The 19,611-nt window shown below is 39.5% G+C and overlaps 2 protein-coding genes across 5 annotated transcripts in view; one reads left to right on the top strand and one right to left on the bottom strand.

The window, feature by feature from the left end:
- Window positions 1-19,611, top strand: part of LOC136149213 (guanylate-binding protein 6-like) — a 210,476-nt gene that overhangs the window by 76,771 nt on the left and 114,094 nt on the right. The window lies entirely within an intron of this gene.
- The window catches only part of LRRC8B (leucine rich repeat containing 8 VRAC subunit B), a 68,230-nt gene that overhangs the window by 42,317 nt on the left and 6,302 nt on the right, over window positions 1-19,611 (bottom strand). Inside the window, exon 1 of one of the 3 annotated variants that reach the window (XM_065909259.1) lies at window positions 15,665-15,759. The exons of the other annotated variants lie outside the window; for them this stretch is intronic. The gene's annotated coding sequence lies outside the window, so the exon portion shown is untranslated. Of the gene's footprint in view, window positions 1-15,664; window positions 15,760-19,611 lie in introns of those variants that run through there. 3 annotated transcript variants of the gene reach the window in all.

Here is a 19,611-nt window from a genome sequence, read left to right on the forward strand (position 1 = left end):
CAAGAACGAAATTTAAAGGAAAAAAAAAAGAAAAACTAGGCATGTTAGTGACATCCACAGGCACTATATATGCCTGTATAAACCGTGTGCATATAATAGTATGCATAATTATGTGGATAGTGAATTCATTAAACATTTGAGAGCCTATTCTATGCAAGAACTGTATTATTCCTAAGAAACTGAGGCAATTCTATTGTCACTGTCTAAAGATACTGCTCCGGGGTCTAATGGGCCCACCTGTAAACTGATAAAGTCAGTCAGTACTGAGGCGGGCCAGTGGCCTTGACAGTCTCCTTCTCTCTGGTCACTCCGTCTCCCAGTACTTTCCACTCGAGTGCCTTGTAGTTTATGTTTGTATTCACTGGATTCTCTTGACATGGGAGAATTTATTGAACATTTGCTATGTTGTGGGCTAAACAGGACAGGAAGGAATAATAGTCACTAAATGAGAATTCATTTTACTTTTGTATTTCACCTCATATCTACCCTTCAAACACTCAAAAGTTAGGGAGACAGGAAATATACACAAAATGAATAGGGAACAGAAATAAATATAATCAAGGATTGAACACTCTAGTTGAAACAACAGTGAGACACACCTGCATAATGCTTTGAAGTTTATGGAGTAATTTTTCCCGTAAGTCATTTAAATCATTCACGTGACTTTACTAAGGAGACCAGCTCAGCGAGAAAAAATAGCTGCCTAAGGCAGATGTATGGTGAACAAGAGCTTGATCCCATTACTGACCAAATGTGGTGTTGTCACTGTTAACGCTGCCTCTCACAAAGGCCAACGGTAAGAGTTCAGGGGATGGAGAAAGCTGCACAGGTGATGTGTGTCTGAGACTTTGGGAATATGATGGAGCTGGGATCAAGAAGAATTCCAGTCGGGGAATGGCAACAGCAGGGGGGTGTTGAGTAAGGAAGAGCAACGAGTCAGCAGGTCCCACTGATGACTGATGGCAGTCTTCTAGCCAAAGGGAAATGACTTCACAAGATGTGAAAGGACACTTCTAAGACTTAAGATTCCAGAATGAAGAATATAGTTTGTCTTGACTCACAAAAGAGAAACACTATATATTCTAAAATAGAATGCAAGGAACGTTTTAGGAAAATGAACCTAGCGGGGCATGGGAGATCACCCGGGGCAGGAGAAGTAAGGGGAGATAGAATGAAGGCAAGGGAACCAGGTAGGGTGCTACTGCAGTAATTCAGTAACTGAGTAGTGGGGACCCAAACAGGGTAGTGTCGGTGAAAATAACAGGAGTGAATTTAAGCAGCAGTAACAGAAAAAACCTGACTAGTATTGGCTGATGGGAGAGATGAGGAAAGGAGATAGGAATGAAGTTGGGTGAAAAGCTTTATTGTGAAGTGTGAGTTAGTATTCAATTATTCATTGGAAGGCCAATGAGCAATCTGGTGAATTTCTCTTTCACTTTGATCAAGGATAATTTACTAACATAATAAAGGTCTTATTCCTTTATTAGGGGTTTGGCTAGGCTAAGTTTGGACTGAGTATTGCTCTTGGGAATGAACCCTGTGGGAAAGGTGAAGAAGGTGAGGTGAAAAGGCCATTTAGGTTCAGATCATAAAGAGACTTGGGTACCATGCTATGGAACCATGAAGGTTTTTATACAAGGAAGTGAAATGATCTGGTCAGTGTTAAATTTGAAATTTATAAATTTAGTATTTGCTGCTTTGGGAGCATGGAGGATTCATTAGAAGGGGGAATGTACGAGACCAGATCAATAGTCCAAGGGATAAAAACAAAAAAAGAGGGCTTGAACTAAGATGTGACTGAGTGTGAGAAAAGGGGGAATAAAAGCAAATACTTTAAAGTACCATCACTCTTCAGTACTTTCAAGCAGGTACTTTGCTAAATAGTCTATGGGCATGGATCTTAGGGCTAATCAGGACTGGTGGCAAACCCTATGTTAAGGAGAGCCAGGGCTCAAGGGCAAGTGACCACCCTTGTTTTGGACCCAGGGTCAATGGTGAAAATTGGTCAGTGGAGAATGGTGTTTTAAAAATACTGAGTTTGCAGTACCTTTTAGGTGGTGAGGTTTAGTAGGCAGTAGGAAATAAACTGGAGCCCTGTGGAGAGAACATATGAATGAGTTGTTAAGACTCTTTTTGCCACTTACTCTGGCCAAGGTTGGATTCAAAGGCTTGCACTTGGTAATTTGGAAAAAATAAGTTATATAAAACAAAGGCTTGCACTTGGTTATTTGGAAAAAATAAGTTATTTAAAATAAAAAATAAATGTAGACTGAGTCTATCTCCTATAAAAATTAGTTCACCTAACACTCTCCTTTGTATGTCTATTTAAAGATGAGACAATTTAATTTTTTATGAAGGCAATCAAGTTGACTAAGACATAAAGTCTGTATGTTATAAAACACAAACACACATACACGCCTCTTAATGTGGCTTTTACTTGTCTGACCAAATGGAGGTAACCAGGATTGAAAGACTTTAAATACCAACTTCCAGTCTTCCATTGTAGGTGCTGACTGCCTTCCTGACCATGAATGCCCAAGTCTCTAACAAAATGTTTAAGGGCAGATTTTTCATTGTATACTTTGGTGTAAAAAAGCTGTTCTCTCTCACGCTACTTAAACTTCATTTTGTGCTCTAAATTTACTGGTTGGTTGCAGAAATAGTGAATATATTTAGCCTATCAACAGAGTTAATAGAAACAGGAAGGAATTTCAGATGTGGTATGTTTTGTATATTTATAAATATCAATCTTTCCTTTGCTAGCTTTGACAGAATTGGGAAATGTACCCTTGGGGAATCCAATTCGGAAGAATACTCCCTGTTTTGTTCTTCTCTGTGTAATTTATCTCTGTTTAATGTACTATATAATTATTTTGTCTACTTTCTGTGTCTACCCACCAGGCACAGTAGGCTCCAAGAGCACAGAGCTTTTATCTGTAAAGTTCAATGACATATCTCTCTCTAGCTTTTAACCCAGATAATAGGAGCTCAGTAAATAACTGCTGAGTGAACGTATCACACTCCTGAGATTACTGTACTTCACAAACTTGACATGTATTTTTCCTTAGCAATCATGACTCAATTTCCATATTCTAACTGCATCTTGAACCATGATTTCTATTTATATACTCCAAAGAAATTCTTTTAGGACCTATATCATCGTGAGATTCTGAAGGGCACTGAAGGTTACTTGTACAAAAAAATGAACGTGGGAGAAATGGTAGCCGAGTTATACCTTCCCAGATTCTCCAGGTGATTCCTCTGCCAACCCCTGTCTTACAAGGAGTTATGATTCTTCTACCCTCCTACTGTGACTTCTTGTTTCCTGACCTCAGTTCCTGTTTTCAGCATCTGCTTCAACCTAGACTTCCTTCTGGTAATCTGACCCCAGGGCACCTGAGTTTAACATCTGTTATTTTTACTGCTTGACATTTTCATTGCTTTTTGGTGTGTGTGGTTAAATCTGGAGGATGGTCTAAGCCTATATTACTTACACAGTCAAATAACTCACATAATTTAAAGTTACAAGATAGATATTATAGACTACTTTCCCCTCAAGGTTCTTATTGCCCTTCCCTGTCCCCCTCACATAAAACCTAATAATTTCCTCACCGCTCTGCTTGATGGGATAATCACAGTGATCACTTGCATTCCTTATTCTACATAAATTTTTTTCTCTGGTCAACTGTATTTGGTAAGTAGGAATTATTATACAATCAAAGACAAGAAGAAAACTACCACAAGTCTCCAGATGCATACAGTGAATGAAATTAAAAAAGGACTTCAAACTTAGGGGAAAAAAAGAGATGTATTCTAAGCTACAAATTATTCAGTTGATGTCTAGATATATGTTAGAAAAAATATTGTGCTTGTGCACTCTGTGAGATATAGTCAGCACATAACCTAGGCTAGGTGTTTTAAGTCATTGGATTTGGCCTAATTTAATTCATAGGCCAGCAATTCCAAACACATCAATTTTATCAGCAAGGCAATGTCTAGAAAGGCTCATCAACTGCAGAGAAGACAATGCACCTGACAGCCCTCCTTTCTTGAGCAATGACTCAAATCAGTTAGACTGAAAATAAATCTAGAGGGTACACAGCTGTCATATAGCCCAAAGTAGTCCTCTGGGCAATAATTTGATTCATTTTCCCCTATCTGTTCAACTGCTTCTGCAAACAGGATTGCAATCCAACAAGTACATTTTCATCCCACTGTGAAGGGAGAGTTTTTCAGTGTCATAAAGAGGGCTCTGTTGGGTTCCTTTATACTTACAAGCATGGTAAACTGTGCATAGTGATTTCTTGATTTTATTTAATAAGAAACAAGATATTTATTTCAATGATTTACACCAACCAGTTATAAGAAAGGGCTATAAAATTAGAGAATCATATTTTTTCAATGTTTGATGCACCAAAGTTTGAGGGATAGACAGGTACCAGACCATCTACTGGGTATAGGCAACTGATTTATGTTGTAATATTCCTAAATTGGGTTTCCCAGGTGGAGCTAGTGGTAAAGAACTCGCCTACCAATGCAGGAGACTTAAGAGATGTGAGTTCAATCCCTGGGTCAGGAAGATCCCTTGGAGGAGAGCATGGCAACCCACTCCAGTATTCTTGCCTAGAGAATCCCATGGACGGAGGAGCCTGGTGGGCTACAGTCCATGGGTTGCAAAAAGTCAGACACGACTGAAGCGACTTAGCACATTCCTTACTTATTAACATTTTATTATGGAAAATTTGAAACATACACAAAAGTAGAGAGCAGTAGTAAAATAAAGCCTGTGTGTCCATTACTCTGACATGACGAATATGATACCCACTCCAATGGAATTATTTGAAACAAATTCTAGATATAATCCTTTATCAGGCTTATTTCAGTCCTCATCTCCAACAGGTAAAGAATTTTTTAAAAACATAACCACAACATCATAATCATACCCAAGAGTGTACTGGTAATATTTAACAACCAGTTCTCTAGCCAGGGAAGGAGGGTAGTCCTTGCCAATTTCAATGGGGTTGATAAGAAATGTACAGCATACATATGGTACCTCCACTATGCAGACACATTATATATGTTTTTGTTCAGTTGCTCAGTTGGGTCCGACTCTTTGCGATTCCATGAACTGCAGCATACCAGGCTTCCCTATCCTCACCATCTCTTGGAGTTTGCTCAAACTCATGTCCATTGAGTTGATGATGCCATCCAACCATTTCATCCTCTGTCGTCCCCTTCTCCTCCTGTCTTCAATCTTTCCCAGCATCAGGGTCTTTATGAGTCAGATCTTTCCATCAAGTGGCCAGAGAGTTGGAGCTTCAGCTTCAGCCTCAGTCCTTCCAATGAATATTCAGGGTTGATTTCCTTTAGGGTTGACTGATTTGATCTCCTTGCAGTCCAAGGGACTCTCAAAGAGTCTTCTCCAGCACCACAGTTCAAAAGCATCAATTCTTCGGTGCTCATCCTTCTTTATGGTCCAACTCTCACATCCATACATGACTACTGGACCACAGCTTTGACTAGACAGACCTCTGTTGGCAAAGTAATGTCTCTCTTTTTAATATGCTGTCTAGGTTGGTCATAGATTTTCTCCCAAGTAGCAAGCGTCTTTTAATTTAATGGCTGCAGTCACTGTCCGCAGTGATTTTGGAGACCAAGAAAATAAAGTCTGTCACTGTTTCCACTCTTTCCACATCTATGTGTCATGAGGTGATGTGATCAGATGCCATGATCTTAGGTTTTTGAATTTGAGTTTTAAGCCAGCTTTTCACTCTCCTCTTTCACCTTCATCAAGAGGCTCCTTAGTTCTTCACTTCTGCCATAAGGGTGGTGTCATGTCCATACTGAGGTTATTAATATTTCTCCCAGCAATCTTGATTCCAGCTTGTCCTGCATCCAGTCCAGCATTGCGCATTACATACTTTGCATGTAATTTAAATAAACAGGGAGACAATATACAGCCTTGACGCACTCTGTTCCAAATTTTGAACCAGTCTATTGTTACATGTTTGGTTCTATCTGTTGCTTCTTGACCTGCACATGGGTTTCTCGGGAGACAGGTAAGGTGATCTGGTATTCCCATCTCCTGAAGACTTTCCACAGTTGGTTTGATCCATACAGTCAAAGGCTTTAGCATAGTTAATGGAGCAGAAGTAAATGTTTTTCTAGAATTCTCTTGCTTTTTCTGTGATGCAATGGATGTTGGCAATTTGATCTCTGGTTCCCCTGCCTTTTCTAAATCCAGCTTGTACATCTGGAGGTTCTCGGTTCACGTACTGTTGAAGCCTAGCTTGGAGGATTTTGAGCAGACCTTGCTGATATGAGTGCAACTGCATGGTAGTTTGAACTTTACATATACATTATATGTAAACAACCGTAAGTAGTTTATACATTTATAAATAACTTTAAGAGCACAGATAACAGCAAATTATAGAGAAATAAATAGGAAGTGATAAGTTTTGAGTGTTACTTTAACACTTTAAGTTTGTGTAGTTTTTTGAAGGGCTGTGTTTAACAACTGGCTTGCAGAATTCCTGAAAATATAATAATTAACTTTTGTCAACTCCATCATTGTAACTCCATCACTGAGTCACAAGCAAATAATTAATAATTCCTTCATAGCATCAACTATCAAATTTTTCCCTCACCTCTTTTCCCTTAGCAACAGAGAAACATATTAAGCAGGAAGGAAGAGGGAACTTTGCTTCAGAAAGCTACACCGAGGTGTCTGGCTTTCTTTAGGCTTCGGTGCTGCTGTGTGTAACTCAGTCTGCTCTTAAAGGCTGCTTCCAGGAAGTGAAAATATGGGCTGTCAGGCACACGTGCCGCAGAAGAGCTGGACACAACTGAGCGACTAAACAATAATAGCAGCGTTTTTGTTTCGCTTTTACTGCCCATTCTCAGGCACACAAGAAAGAGAGTTTTAAAAAGAGCAGAGGAGGAACTTGGCAGATGGGAAAATAAGTCTTTTTCAGGTAGACAACCATAAATTGATGAAATGTTCTACAAGAAAGATTCCTAAGATGTGACACTTTCTGTCACACAACCGTCGACTCTGTTTGTAAAAGCCCTTTTTAAATGTGTGTTCCAGAGTGGAATATGGCAAGTTAGATGTGATGGGGCCAAATAAACCCCCAAGTGGGGCTGCTGTCATCCTTGATGAAGAAGCAAGGCTGTACTGCAACTCCACTTTTAAGTTCACAGTCAAGTGAAACTCAAGTCTAGAAAATGAAGCGGTGTCTACCAGTACTCACCCAGACTCCAGAGAGTCTGGACTTTGGCAGAGACTCCATTAGAACATGATGAGTCCCAGCCTTCATCAGGACTCCAGAGAGTCTGGACTTCAGAGACACCCAGACTTCATCAACTCCTCCCAGCACCAACTCTGTTCCCACACTGCCTTTCCAACATCATCTCCCACTATGCCTCTGAACACACCCTTCTTTCCAAATAGGCAGCCGACTCACTGTCCAAAAATACATACCACTGTTATATTATAAGCTTTATAAATTTTTATGAATTTTTATGAAATTTTATGAAAAATCCCTAATTTTGTGTGACAAAAGTACAAATAATAAATAGTACAAGGAAGCCCCATGGACCCTTCCACTTAGTTTCAACAATTAACAAACTCTTATCACACCCATGCTCAGGATTAATTTTGAAGCAAATCCTGGACATCATTTCACCCACAATTATTTCAGTACTGTATACTGAAATATACAGTCTTTCAGTTCTGTCCTGTACATCTCTGGTCAGATATTTCCCTTCCACTCCCTTCACCTTTCCAAATTCTATCTCATCCGACCAGGCTCGCTTGGGTCTCTCTTCCTACACTGTTTCTCCGCTGAACCTGTGACTTAATTTATGTCTCTTTGGACATCTCTCTTATTATTGTCCTGTTGTTCCTGACCTCCTAAGCTGTACGCTCACAATGTCATTAGCTTGCAAAGCAGGAGACTGCTCTGCACTGACAGTGAAATGATGATGCTCAGCAGGAAGCGAACTAAGTAACAACCTGGTTTTAGAAAGTTTATAAAAATATTGACTCAATTACTTGTATGGCAAACATCTCATGGCATAGAACAGGGTGTGCCCACGAAGTATGATAAGCCAGAAAGAACACTAGACATGAAGCTAAAAGAACTAGTTCTTGTTCTGGTCCTACTGTTTGTATGTTATTCTGGGGTATATTGAGTGACTTCTTGAAGTTTTCCCATAAAATAGGAATTAACTATAGCCATTTTCTCTCTTCTTCTCACTAGACTGTCAGGCATGCATGCGTACATGCTCAGTCATGTTTGACTCTTTGCAACCCCAAGGACTGTAGCCCACCAGGCTCCTCCGTCCATGGGATTTCCCAAGCAAGAATACTAGAGTGGGTTTCCATTTCCTTCTCCAGGGGATCTTCCCCACCCAGGGATCGAAACCATATCTCCTGTGTCTCTTGCATTGGCAGGTGGATTCTTTACCTCTGAGCCACCTGGAACTGTCAGAATCAAATGCAATTATATATGCAAAGATGGCTTTGTAATTACAAAGCATGGTGTTAATACACATCATTACCTGGCCATCTGACTTGATAACAAGAACAACTATTGCTTTAGATCTTGAATATATGAGAAGAGATTTAAGCTCTCAACAGGGGAAATGGGAATGTGAAAAACAGAAGTCAGATGAGATTCAGAACTAACAAAGTTAACCCCTGGGGGAATTTAAGAGCATACCTAGAGTCTAGTTGCAAAAACCACTGCCTTGGGACCTGGCAGTACAGTGGTTAAGACTCCAGTGTTAAGTTAAGACTTCCAGTGGAAGACTCCCCTTCCATTGCAGGGGGCATGGGTTTAATCCCTGGTCGAGGAACTAGGATCCCCCATGCTGAGCAGCACAGCCATAAAAGAAACAAAAACCAAGACAAAACCAACCAACCAAACAAAAAAACTCAACCCCCCACCACTGCTTTATAATTAAAACAGACACGTTGAAGTATCTCTAAAAACAGACCGCAAAGGAAGCAAGATGTATTGTCAGCTATTTAAGAAAAAGTCTTGTTACTTTAACTAAATGAAAAGTCAGAATTCAACATTTGATGCCCTCTTTCAAATAAAATTGCAGAATTATCCAGTAAAATGGCTATAATTCTGAGTTTATTCTCTTCTAGGACATTTTCAAAGCCTTTGACTTCTCAAATTTTCCTTTTGCTTTGCCAGAGAATAATCATTACTATCAAACTGCAAACACTTATCATATTACGCTAAACACTACTTAAATTACAATAGAAGCAAGGTCTCTCCCTCCTCCAGTAAAAAAGAGGATAGACAGCTTTATAAAAAAAATACTGTTCTACAAATGACACTGCAAGCTATCATTGGAGCCCTGGGAGAGACAACTTCAGCCTGTCTAAACCATCCATTAGAATATTAATACTATAAGTTTTCTTGCAACTAGATGAAAAGTACAAGGAATGAGGAAAAGGCTTAAATTTTATAAAACTCTGGATAATCTAGGCCAATGTAGAAAACAGGGTTTTTCAACTTTGAACATTAACACAATTTAGCAATAGTTGGTAAAAACAACAGCTGCTAAGCGTGGTAAACCCAAATGAGATTATTAGGTCAAAAATCACAAAAATACACAGAGAACATTGCAAAATTCCCAGAACAATGACAACAAAGCACCAAAATAAATCTCATTAAAGAAGCAAAATGTTTTCAGAAAGAATTTATTTTTTTGGTAAGACTGCACCATGTGTGACATCTCTGAGGCCTTCACTTGAGAGGAAAAGCACAGAATCAAAAGGGAGAACTACAGAATGGTTTCCTTCCTCTAGTCCCTTTCCCCTCTCATCATCCTCTACTGCACACACCAAGTAACTCTCTGCATCCTTACAGCTCATTCTCTGTTCACACACACACCGACAGATCGAAGAAAACAAACACAAAATCATTTTTCAAAAATGAGATCATATTGTTAGAATAAACTTTCTCTTATCTAGATGCTTTAAGGAAACTACCAGTCATTGACTCAGTCACTTTCATACAACAAGACAAGAAACAAAGGAGTTCCAAGGCTTCTAACATATAGCAATGGGGATTTTATATCATCTAGACTCATGGGGCTTTCAGTATTGCTAGCCATGCTGATCAATTATCATGAAAGACTCTTCAAAGTTAAGACCTACATATCACAAAAAATATGCATTAAAAATGTGACGGACCGTAATTTTTTTACATGTTCATTTGCTGAATAATTCAAGGCTGAATTTCAGAGAATGTGAAGACTGAACAAATTTCAGGCTAAAACAAAGACTTACAGGCTTTTCCAATCTGCTCCTGGGACAGCTATAATTTCTTCTAACACTGTAGTGTTTTTTGTACAAATTCTTTGTCTGTAGTGTTCCTGTAGAATCAATAACTATCCAAAAGCCTAATCTTCAAGGCTTAAGTAATTTGAATCTAAAAATAACCAGAAAAAAGTCCATCTAAAGCCTAGTTAGCTGAAACAACTTATTATAAATCATCAAAAGACAAATGAAGTGGGACTGGCCCTAGTAGCTCCTCCTAGGTAGATAAGAGAAAACAAGCCCAGTGTTCTGTGAAGCCCTTATAAGTAGCTGGTGCGAGGCTGAAAGCAGTCAAATTCACTCAGCATATTGTAACACTCAGTCATGGAAGCTGATGCTCACCAAAGATAACCGTATGTTACATATTCTACACTAAGTCCTTCATATCAATGAACTTATTCATGCTCCCAACAACACCATGAGGCTATCTCCACTTTACAGATGAGGCAACTGAGACAGAATTACAGAATTTATGTCAGCACAACTGGCAAACTCAGAAGACCAGCCAGAATGTGCATAATCTTCAAAGACATCTTTCAGGGGAATAAAAAGTAACTCAGCATTAACCTAGACAGTCTCTTAAAAAGCAGAGACATTACTTTGCTGACAAAAGTCTGTCTAGTTAAAGCTATGGCTCTTCCAGTAGTTATGTATGGATGTGAGAGTTGGACTATAAAGAAAGCTGAGCACTGAAGAATTGATGCTTTTGAACTGTGGTGTTGGGGAAGACTCTTGAGAGTCCCTTGGACTGCAAGGAGATCCAACCAGTCCATCCTAAAGGAGATCAGTCCTGAATATTCATTGGAAGGACTGATGCTAAAGCTGAAATTTCAATACTTTGGCCACCTGATGGGAAGAACTGACTTATTGGAAAAGACCCTGATTCTGGGAAAGATTGAAGGCAGGAGGAGAAGGGGGCGACAAAGGATGAGATGGTTGGATGGCATCACTAACTCGATGGACATGAGTTTAAGCAAGCTCCAGGAGTTGATGATGGACAGGGAGGCCTGGCGTGCTGCACTCCATGGGGTCACAAAGAGTCAGACACGACTAAGCAACTGAACTGACTGACTGACAACTCAATAAAATGACCAGCAGACTGAACGCCCATCCATTCATTCACCTCTTCCTTCAGTCATGAGTGGAACAGTAGAGGTCAGCAAAATGCCTAAGGAGAGCGAACTCATATCCTGCCTAACATCTTCCTTAACTGGGAGCCAAGTGACAGTGTCTCAGAACGCCAGCTTGACTGTAAAAATAGAAATAGTTTAGCTGGCCTACTTTCTACCTTCTCACTGATGATAATATCAAATGCAATGGATATTCCCTCCTCCCAGGAGGCATCAGAGAACAACTGCCCATGAAGGCAGAAACTCCTGGCAAACACAAGCTCTGTTCTGCCCACAAAACCAACCCAACGTGCCCACAGTTCTCAAGCCTCCTGGGAAACAAGGAGCTGTCCTGTGTGGAGGGATTACCTGGCTTCCACAGACCTCTCCTCTGCAAAAAGAGCCATTATGCTTCCCACAGGACCCACACTACTTCTCCCAAGTCTTCTCTCGTTTCTAGTCAGAAGACACTCAGGTTTGGAAGCTGTCTTAATCCATCTGGGCTGCTATCCCAAAGATGGGGAGGCTTAATCAATAAACATTTATTTCTCACAGTCCTAGAAGCTGAGGAGTCCAATATCAAGCGCCAGAAGAGTCAGTGTCTGGTGAGAGCTCACTTGCTGGTTCACAGACAGACTGCTTCTGTGTCTACGCATGGTGGGAGAGGCAAGGGCGTTCTCCGGAGTCTCTTTCACAAAGGCACAACTCCCATTCTTGAAGGTTCTACTCCTGTGACTTAATTACCTCTCACCCGTCTCCCCCAACACCATCACCTTAAGGGTTAGGTTTTAACAGATGCATTTTGCTGTAGCAGAAGCTATGATTTTCTAAGTTCCAGCTCCCGCTCTGGTCTCTGGTGCTCTCACTCTTCTGCTCATGACGCAAAGGGGAAGAGCTGACTTTGGCAGGGAGGGCTACACTCGGTCTACACTTAAAACACACACAGTGTGAGGCTGATTTCGAGCTTATTTTCACATCAGTGTAAGAGCCATTATAGCAGATAAAATTGGCAAAATACTATTTCATCAGGCAAAAAGAAAGGAGCCATGTGACCAAAGAAACAAGAATTTAGTCAAAAAGAACTTCAGGCCTTCATGCTACAATAGAACAGAGAAAAAGAATGTTCATCTTTGTTAGCTCCAAATTTGATTCATGTTCTATGACTTTATATACTTAAAGCACTGTGCTAAATTTTTTCCCTTGTACATAAAACACAGACATAAAATATGAGCAATGTAAAACTTAAAACATAATTTTAAAAAATTTAGAAGTAACTATCCAGAAGATGGAATTGATTAACTAGAATATTTTATTTAATCTTTGGGTATTTCATTATGGTTGTCCAAGAATCTGATACATGAAGATGTATTCAAGAATGATCATGCATGCGGAAGGGTTAAAGGGAAGCCCAAGAGGGAGGGGATACATGTATACTGACAGCTGATTCACACGGTTGTATGGAAGAAACCAACACACACTGGAAAGCAATTATCCTCCAATTAAAAATAAAAGTAAATACCTGTGGGCACCTTCTCCCACATTTTACAGAAAATACTAATTTCCACAATGCAGGGGAAGTATTTAATTGCAATTATAAAACAAGCAAAATAAGTACACATTAGTTTAACCTCTGATTTTAAAAAATTCAAACAGATGGGACCAAATACTGCAAGCTATCAGTAATTAAGATAAATTTGTATTCATTTAAAAAAAAAAAGTCTAATACAGGCTAAGCATCTTGAAGGCAGGAAAATCTAGGCTGGCAAATCTCTAATGTGAGGTAAAGTTGAACAATGCTAACTCAGGTAATAGGATTGATGACTGCTAAACCTTAAAACCAGTTCATGATTCCCTCCCATGTAATATGCTTCAGTAGATTTGTCTTTCGCAATGCGGTGACTCTATGGCATTAATTTCTGTACTACATCCCCTCCACAAGCCCCCATTACTCTTTGTTCACCTTCATGACTCTGGGTAAAGAAAGGTCTGGGGAAGAGGAGAAGAATGGGAAAAGCAGGGCCTGAATCAGTTCATAACCCCAGTGCCCTCTCCCAGTTGGGTTGGTCCAGTTCTACTACCAATAAAGAACAAGCCTGAAAAAACCTAGATCCCTTTTTAGCACTGTGAACCATGTAGGAGATGCTTATTACATCCGCTTTGTTCTCCATTTCTATGGTGCCCATCACCATAGTAACAAGGCACACAGATGGAAAAGTAGGCTAGAAATACCCAGAAATGGAGGTGGGGATGGGGAATATGGAAGAAAGGGCTTTTCACTGGTTAAGAGAGAAGAGGATACAATTCTTCTCACAACATAACATTAAGGGGAACTTCTAATGGAAAAAAGTAGGTTTTCTTTGTCTTTAAGAGAGCAACAATAGAAAGCAGCCTAAAATTTCAGTAAATATCAGTGTTTTGTAGGAGGTGGAGTTGGTAAGTTTTGAAGGTTTTAAAAGCTAGATATATTTTATTAGAAAATCTTGCATGCAAATCAAAACCTTTACACAGCACCCAATTTTGAAAATTACACCCTCATTCCGATTACTACTTAAAATTCCTGGTTATTTCATAGTACTGAAAGTTGAGACATCTGTGACGGAAGTGTGGCTGGGAAGATAAGTTGACACAATGAATATTTTCCTGAAACTGACAAGTTTATCCTCGAAGTTTTTGTATAAAATGTCCAAAGAGGAAATCATTGGGTGGGTTGGTGAGGGTGACTGTTGTGTCACCCCAGGGAGTCACTGTCCCTGTTGAAACTGGGACAAGGCCTTTCCCACCACCAATCCCTCTGGTGTCTGTACACAGACCTTCAAAGGCACTGTTAGTCCCTATCAGGTCTGCAAGAAAATCTTCCCACTCCAAGATCTCCATTTTTGTTTTTGTTTTTTCCTTTTCTGCTACCAGCCTGAGTTCTCCTCATTGAAAAATTTCTAAGACATTTGGAATACTTGGGATATTATTTACGTTGTTATGGGTCAGGAAATGGGAAAAGGAGCGACACTTAGCCACATAAGCTACTTGGGGAGTTTTCTACATAAATAAAAGCAGTATACACACACACAGACATAAAGCAGGAGACACTTCATGGACTCAATTGAGAGAGTTTAACAATCTAGCAACTTTGTTGTTTAGTCGCTCAGTTGTGTCTGACTCCGTGACCCCAAGGACTGTAGCTTGCCAGGCTCCTCTGTCCACCCGATTTCCCAGGCAAAAATACTGGAGTGGGTTACCATTTCCTTCTCCAGGGGATCTTCCTGAGCCAGGGATCAAACTCAAGTCTCCCACATCTCCTGCACTGCAGGCAGATTCTTTAATGCTAAGCCACCAGGGAAGCCAACTAGTTGTGATACTGGATGATTTTCACTTTGCTTTTTTCAACCTTACTGTCTTAACAGTAAAAAGAAAAACTGAGAACAGAAATAATGAACTTGAAGTGTTGTAAGCATGATTTCAAGGCATGTTAAAATGTTATGCATATGTGTGGTATTATTCTGGGAAAGACCCTCAAGGATACCTACAACATAAAAAAGTTAAAAAGAGATACTCGTTAAGATCAATACTGTATGTCAGATTTGCTTATTTTCTATCTTCCCTCCTCTAGAATGTACACTCCATGCAAAAAAATTTTTTGTGTGTTTTCTTCATTGTTGGATTTATTCCCAGGGCTGGCGTGATGCCTGGCAAATAATAAGTGCCCCCAAAAATACTGGATAATTTTTTTAATCCATAAAATGAAGAAAAGCAGATTCAAAATTCAAATACATCTTTTTTCTTTTTAAAAAAGCTGGGGGCTTGCTAAGAACAATGTACTCTACTAAGCATTTATGAGCATATTTATCTTAATTTTTATATGACCACCTTACAGCAAGTTTTCCAATCTTTAGAGCCTTCTATAAAATGACTGGAAAAAGGAAGCAGCCAATACACATAGAAAAAGTTGCTTTATCAGGTACCAGATCTGCAGCTAACATGTGGAATGTGCTGAGAAAAGCCACATATCCCTTTATAAACCCAGTATGTATATTTGCATCATGGGAATAATACTTGACCTGTCTTCCACAAGTCATCAGGAGGATAAATGTGAGTATAAATGCTTTAGTATATTAGCAGCAACATCAAAAAATATAGTAAGTAATGCAGTGGGGGCTCTGTAAGTGTTTCAGGAGAGATTTGCTACAAACTGGTAGGAGAAGGCAAGGGCACAGCGGACCTGCGAACAGTGTCTTTACATACATGGTGTCAAGACCATCTAGGATCAAGAGGACCCCGGGAAAGACTTCTTAATCAATGGGATGATGGCCCAGGCTCAACTCCTCTCCCTTCAGAATGCATTAATCTGCAAAGAAAAAAAAAGTCCTAAACCTAGCTTGGGACCAAATCTTTTGGCATTTAATTCACAACCTCCTCTTTGGGAAAAAAAAAAACAAAACACCACAAACAAAAAACTAGTATTCTTGATAAAACACTGCAGAAAAAATTTTTTCAATGGGACTAATAGAAATCAGTCACCTACTGACCTATGTAACTGTCAGTTAAGCATCTGTTGATCTTTACCAACATTCTATTTGTATCTAGTCTACCTAACAATGGGTATAAAAAGTATTTCTAAATATTCTAGGAGAGTTTGAGTATACTTCTTAAAGTAGATAATAGTGATTCCATCACTATGGTATCAAATTAGCTTCCATCAAGTCTTTTTAAAACAGTGATTCACTCTAACCATGTTCTTTCCCTATTGAATATTCCTGTCTACCAAGAAGAAATTTTTAAATTGGCTTATTAGGGGCATGTTCCCTTAGAGTTGATAGCTAACTTGACAGGGAAAAATTTTCTTCAGCACCCAATCAATTGATCTACAAAGTGAGGTATGGGATTTGGAAGGCCTTTTGTTTTTGGAAGAAGGGGTAATCTGGTAGAATCTACTTTCAGATCACCGATTAACCCCTGTCTAAAAGTATCTGCTTCTGGGATTTCCCTGACTGCCCAGTGGTGAAGACTCTGTGCTTCTACTGCAGGAGGCACAGGTTCAATCTCTGGTTGGAGAACAAAGAGCCTGAGCATGCCTTGCAGTATAGCCAAAAAATAAAATATCTATTTCAGAACACCTGATGTCCAGTTGGTTCCTTCCGGTCATCTCCCTTTTCCCCTTTTCTTAGTTATCCTCTCCCTACACTCCATAAGAAAGGCAAACCTTTCATTTCTCAGGAGTATGCTTATGGTACACTGCCTTGGGGAGTAAAAATCTCCAGGCCCCAAGTTGAGGGTCATTTGAGATAATGGTAGGGTTATAGATGTTAAGAAAGTGAATGACTTTTAAGACTGAAACATCCTTTTGGGAGTTAAGGGAAAGTATCCATTTCTCTGCTTCAAACAACACTGGAGGGAGATTTAACCAAGTCAGACAGCAGAACATGGAAAATCATTTTTATGATCAATTACTAAGTAATTTTGGCATACACCTCAGAAGTTTAAAAAATAGAGTGGAATTATATTGCCTTCATTTTCATATACATATGGGAAAGTGTCTTAAGCATTTACATTTAAAAAGAAAACTTGATTATGAAGCCTATCTTATCCTAGCAATATGAAATACTTACTTATGCATAAATATTTTTAAGTCCTAGACATCTCATTGAGAAGTTATTTCCCATAAAGCTTTACCTCTGCTTAATAATTATTTATCAAAATTCTAATATACTTGTTCTGGTCAACTGTATATTAGTCAAAATCATAAAAACTCAATCCAAATGAAATTTTATGTAATACTGAGAACCTTATAGTCACAAGAACTTCAAAAAATACGTTGTGTGTATATGTGTGTCACAAGAGTATGATAAGGAATTCAATGAAAGATTTTCAAACATAAAAATGTTACATGGGGAGTAAGTTTTATAGAAGAATGAAATGCATTTCACAATGGAAACAACTATGTAAAATTTCCAGCTTTTCTAAACAAGCTTGTTTTTTGTGTTTTTTAAATGGATGGCATAGTAGATACAAAATCATTTTAGTATTTAACTTACGCTGAGTACATTAGAAAAGATGTCTTTCTAAATCAATATTTACATATCACAGGTGCCATCTTTTACAACTATAAAAAAATTTAGATAAAACTTTTAAAACACATGAAGAGGGGAGATAGTGTTTCAAAATCCTTTTAGGGGGTACTGGACGAAAAACTTTCAGATACTTTGTTCTAAACTGCCTGTAAACCAAGAACTTGTGCTGACCATCTAAAACTCTGACTTCTGATAGAATGATAAAGCCAGAGTTATTTTAGAAAGTTCCAAAAGCTGACTCAATCCTGTCCTGCAAATGGCCAAATTCAGAACTCTGAACACAATAAATGTTCAGTAAACACTAGCTCACTGACAAAATATTTTGGCCATTCAATTGATATCTACTACCAGCATATATATGATAATTCTTCTTCCTATTTCCAACCTTCAAGGAGATCTTCCAAATTTTCAAATACCAGTCAGAAGTACGTTATTGAAACAAAGCCCTGGACTGGATAATAAGTATACTGAGTTTTATTGCCTAATTCTTTCCCAGATATCAATTTACATGCCAAGTATAATGCCTGGCTCAGGATGCTCAATCAGAGGATAAAAAAAATAATCTTTATAGGAAGTATGCTCGGAGGTAGCACAGATAAGGGAATCAGGAGCTCTTGGAAGTGGTAGGCAGAGGGAAGGGTCTGGAATGGTCTTCCAGAAAAAGTACGCTTGAACTGATTGCTGAAACATGGGCAGGTGACAAGGGGATATGAACACCACAGACAGAGAAAAGGCTAAAAAAGGGGGCGGGGGGCATGGAGTGGAGCCATCTGGATACCTCTTACCTTCCTCCTTGCACTGCAAACAGTTTAGAATGCCTGGTGTACGGGCTGTGACTGCATGCTGTGTCCACAGTGCACGCGTTGGTGATTTAGAAATGAGGAGGGGTGAAAGGTGAAACTGAAGAGTTGAAGAAGCAGGCAGAGGAAGACTACTAATGGCTCTCCAAGGCATTTGGACTTGATGCTTTGACAAAGTAAGTCATTAAAGGATTATTAAACCAGGCAGTGGTGGTATGAAATTTACCTTTCATAATCATTATTTTCCTCTTGTGTGGACAACAAATTGGGGGATAGAAGACTGGAAAGACTACAAACTGAACTACTGGTTGCAGGCAATAAGCAGCAGGCCTGGAAAACAGTCAAGGAGCTGTGGAGGAAGGGTGCTGATGGGAGGGACCTGAAGGATGCGGCCTCTGGACAAACTGGTTACCATAATTTATAGAGCAGTTTAACAGGGAACAAAGCAAAGAGAAGCCCAGAATGAGTTCTAAGTACTTAGGGCTATATAATTGGGTAAATGACATTGCTGTTTGCAAAAATGTGAAATCTAAAGATGAACAGCAAGTTTGGGGTGGGGAGAGTATCTTTGGTATACACTAACTCCAGCTCCTCATTGTTCCATGAGGCACGTAGCACATGTGCTATTATCCCCATTTTATGTTCAAAGGGCTAATTTTTTTTTTGCCCCAAACCACATGTAGCAGTCTGGCGAGTTTTACTACCTACCAGGCTTAAGAGCGGGTATACTAGGGAGACAAGATCCTTGCTTTCACAGAACTTACATTCTGGTAGGGGTAGGGAGGGGGCAGCAAACAATAAACCAAAAGCCTGAAAGACTACAGTGAGGGCAGGCAGATGTATTTTATCTGAGGTGATCAGGGAAAGGATTTCTGAGGTCACTGGAGCCAACTATTCCCTGAAAAGGAAGCAGTTACATAGACTCATAAGGGAAGGGGTCCAGGCAATGGAGAAGTCCCTGGTGTAGTAACAAGGTTGGCATGTCCTGAGGGAGGAATTCCAACTACCGGGCAACTGGTTAGCCAGAGGAAGTTCCAGCTCCAAAAGCATTCCCGGGAGGGTGAAGTTAAAAGGCTTGTGGCCCCTCAGGGCAGTGCAAGCAGAGCATAAATTCTCTGGGAACCTGCCCGCCAAGCACAGCCCTGCACATCTAGAAACTGCATCATGACTCACACACACTTTTCAAAGACAAGTCACTTGCTCAGTTGCTTATCTGGGCATTGAAACAGGGGTCAGGAACAAACTCAGTTTTGCCTAGAGAGATAAACTTTAAAGTTTTTAGATGGACGAAATTCATC

Source organism: Muntiacus reevesi, chromosome 1 (assembly GCF_963930625.1).
Source record: "Muntiacus reevesi chromosome 1, mMunRee1.1, whole genome shotgun sequence".
Lineage (NCBI taxonomy): Eukaryota > Metazoa > Chordata > Mammalia > Artiodactyla > Cervidae > Muntiacus > Muntiacus reevesi.